Genomic DNA, 4,023 nt, shown 5'->3' with positions numbered 1-4,023 from the left:
AGAGAGAGAGAGAGAGAGAGAGAGAGAGAGAGAGAGAGAATTTTGATATTTATTTTTTAGTTTTCAGCAGACACAACATCTTTGTTGGTATGTGGTGCTGAGGATTGAACCCGGGCCGCACGCATGCCAGGTGAGCGCGCTACTGCTTGAGCCACATCCCCAGCCCAGAAAATAAATTTCTATTGTTTTAGCCCACTAAATTAGTAGTAATTTTTTACTACTGATGTTTATGGTGATGTTCATGCTGATCCTGTTCACAATAGCCAAACAGTGGAAACAACATAAAGTCTATCATAGGACAAACACACAAACTACAGAGTATACTATACAAAAAATCATTATTCTGCTATAAAGATGAAGCACTGATAGATGCTATAATGTGGATAAACCTAAAAACATCATAAGCAAATGTAGCCAGACACAAAAGTTCATATACTGTATGATTCTATTTATATGAAATAGACAAATATATTGGGATAGAAATCTGATTGTTGGTTACAAGTGCAGGGGAGAAGATGGAATGGGTATTGGGCTTTATTTTGGGGTGATAAAAAATTTCAAAGACTATCCTTTCAGGCAATTTTAGGTTCTCAGTACAGTTGGGCAGAAAATACAGAGTTCCTATATACCTTTTGCCTCCACAAACTCATAGGTTCCCAACTATCAACATCCAGAACCATTGTGGTATGCTTGTTGCCATTGATTAAACCGTATTGATATGTCGTTTTCACCTAAAGTCCATAGTTTACATTAGTGTTCACTTTTGACATATATTCTATTGGTTTGACAAATGTATGATGACATATAACCACCATTATAGTATCATGCAGAATAGCTTCATCATCCTAAAAATGCCTAATTCTAGCCAGGTGTAGTGGTCTGCATCTGTAATCCCAGCAATATAGGAAGTTAAGAATGGAGCTAAGGATGACAAGTTCAAGGCTATCATGGGCAACTTGTTGAGTCCCTATCTAAAAAAAAGATGTAACTTAGATGTAAAAAGTGATGTAACTTAGAGTTTGCCTAGTGTGTGAGGGCTTGTGTTCAATCTAAGCTGGAAAAAGAAGCTCTGTTCTATTTTTTACCTCCTCTTGCTCCAAACAACTGGGGCAACTACCAACCATTTTCCTGTCTATAGAGTTTTGTCTTTACTAGAATGCCCTATAGTTTGAAACATATAGTAAGTAGCCTTTTAAGATTGGTTTCTTTCACTTAGTTAAGATGCATTTAAGGGCTTGTAGCTCAGTGGTAGAGCACTTGCCTAGCACATGTGAGGCAGTGGGTTCAATCCTCAGTAACACATAAAAATAAATAAATAAAATAAAGGTATTGTGTCCACCTACAACTTAAAAAAACTTAAAAAAGATGAATTTAGGTTTCCTTTTGCTCATTTATTTTTAACACTGAGTAACAACCTATTTCTGGTTGTACCACAGTTTATCCATTCACCTATTGAGGAATATTTTGGTTTCTTCAGAGTTTTGGCAATAATGAATAAAGCTGCTATAAGCATCCTGTATATGTTTTTGTGTGGTTATATGTTTTCAACTCATTTGGGTTAATATCTTAAGCATGATTGCTAGATCATATGGTAATCCTATATTTGGCTGTGTAAGAAACTGCAAAACTCTCTTTCAAAGTGGCTATGCCATGAATGAGAATTCTATTGCTTTACATCCTTGCCCTCATTAGATGTTGTCAATTTTTTTTTTGTTTAAGCCATTCTAATAGGTTTGAAGTAGTATGTATATCCAATGTGGGATTTTGTCAATCTGAGTACAATTGTGTCTTCAGAATTGGGGAAATAACCATTGGATGTCTTCAGAGACCCACTGGACCCACTGTGAGAAGGACTGAGTTAAAAACTAGTGATCATCTAGTGGTGGACCATACTTTGTGTATCCTGGAATTAGTTTCAGGTCAAAGTCAGTGTCCCTTGGTGTGAACAGTCACTCTGGTAATGGCTCTTGGTCCTGTTGGGAAAGGCTGGGAGAAAGATTAAGAGAATAAATATTGGCAGTGTAATGAGGTCTTTCCTCAATTTTATCAAAGGAGCTTTAAATATGTAAATTTACTCAAGTCCAATGTGGTTGAAGGACCATAACTCTCTGTTTTAGTGATTCAAGTGACTTGATTAGAGGGCTATGGTGAGAGGTAGACGGGTGTAGAAATGTGGGATATTTGTGATGATGTAAACTTGATATATTTTGACTGTATCAATTATAATATCTTGGGTTGTGATATTAGAGTTCAGTTTTGCAAGATGTTGCAATTAGGAGAAATTAGGCAAAGGATACATGAGACCTTCTGTATAGTTTCTTTTTTTCCTTCATGGTAAAACCTGCTTTATTGTTGGCAGTTAGTACAAGTCAATAAATATTGATCCCCAAAGAGATCTCAGTTATTTTTCTGATTACTAGTCCACAGAGAGCTGAATTAAACGAAACCAATGATTGCTGAGATGACTGTAGTCAATTCTACTTCTTGGGAAATGAAGCTACAGCCAACTGATATATGACATATGCTGTTCCACCAACTGTTAAGACTCATGATAGCTCTATATAGCAGGGCATCGGCTACCCCATCCTTTAGATGCACTGAAGTTCCATTATCCTTCTGAAACAGCTTTTGTTTCTCTGGAAATTTATTTTCAAAGTGCCTGTGTGAAACCATGCTGATGGTACTTTGGGCAATCTGAGGAAAACCCAGCAGATTTTGCAGCATCTTGCCTCAACCACTGCAACATCTAAACACCAAGAATGAAAATCACAACATCCCCCTCTGTATTGTTTTTTATAATTGCATATGAATGTACAGTTATCTCAAAGTAAGTGTTTAATTAAAAGAAAGAAAAATGGAAAAGAACTCAATTAAAAATACTTGAACAAGTACTTTACAACTGAAGATAAAGGAATGGGGCTGGGGTGTAGCTCAGTAGTAGAGCACATGCCTAGCATGTGTTGAGACTCTGGGTTTGGTCCTCAGCACTGCAAAAGAAAAGCAACAACAAGTGCTGGCAAGGATGCAGGGAAAAAGGTACACTCATACATTGCTGGTGTGACTGCAAATTGGTGCAGTATGGAGATCCCTTGGAAAGCTGGGAATGGGACCACCATTTGACCCAGCTATTCCCCTTCTTGGACTATACCCAAAAGACCTAAAAGAGTATACTACAGGGACACAGCCACCAATGTTTATAGCAGCACAATTCACAATAGCTAGACTGTGGAACCAATATAGATGCCCTTCGATAGGTGAATGGATAAAAAATGTAGCATTTATACACAATAGAATATTACTCAGCACTAAAAAATAACAAGATCATGGCATTTGCAGGGAAATGGATGGCATTAGAGCAGATTATGCTAAGTGAAGTTAGCCAATCCCCAAAAAACAAATGCCGAATGTCTTCTCTGATATAAAGGGAGTGACTCAAAATGGGATAGGGAGGAAGAGCATGAGAAGAAGATTACCACTAAATAGGGAAGAGAGGTGGGGAGGAGGGAGGGAGAAGGGGAATTGCATGGAAGATGGAAGGAGACCCACATCGTTATACAGAATACATGTATGATGATGTGAGGGGGAAAAAAGAAGTGAGTCACATTAGATTGGGTAGGGAGAAGTCATGGGAAGGGAGGGGAGGGGAAGGGGGGATAGGAAATGCAGCAGAATAAAATAGACACTGGTATTGCTGTATGTATGACTATATGACCAATGTGATTCTGAAACCTGTACACTCAGAAAAATGAGAAATTATACCACATTTGATTGAAATGTATGATATGTCAAGATCATTGTACTGTCATGTGTAACTAATAAAAAAAAGAAAGAGGTGAGCAGGAAGGTAAAGAAATTAAAATAATCTATTAAAATCATCTCAAGTCATCAGGAAAATAGACATGAAAACAAAAAAACCACAGTGATATATCTCTACACAATACTACAATGGTTAAAAATATTATGAATTAGTGAGATTAAATCTTAATATACTTTTTATTTGAATTTTCCTGATTGCCAGAGATG

The 4,023-nt window shown here is 37.1% G+C and overlaps 1 pseudogene; it reads right to left on the bottom strand.

The window, feature by feature from the left end:
* Positions 1–2,477: 2,477 nt before the first annotated feature.
* Positions 2,478–2,724, bottom strand: LOC101976908 (cytochrome c oxidase subunit 7A2, mitochondrial pseudogene; annotated as a pseudogene).
* Positions 2,725–4,023: the final 1,299 nt, after the last annotated feature.

The sequence above is a fragment of the Ictidomys tridecemlineatus genome, chromosome 3 (assembly GCF_052094955.1).
Source record: "Ictidomys tridecemlineatus isolate mIctTri1 chromosome 3, mIctTri1.hap1, whole genome shotgun sequence".
NCBI classification, from domain to species: Eukaryota; Metazoa; Chordata; class Mammalia; order Rodentia; family Sciuridae; genus Ictidomys; species Ictidomys tridecemlineatus.
This window is presented reverse-complemented; position numbering and strand designations above follow the sequence as displayed.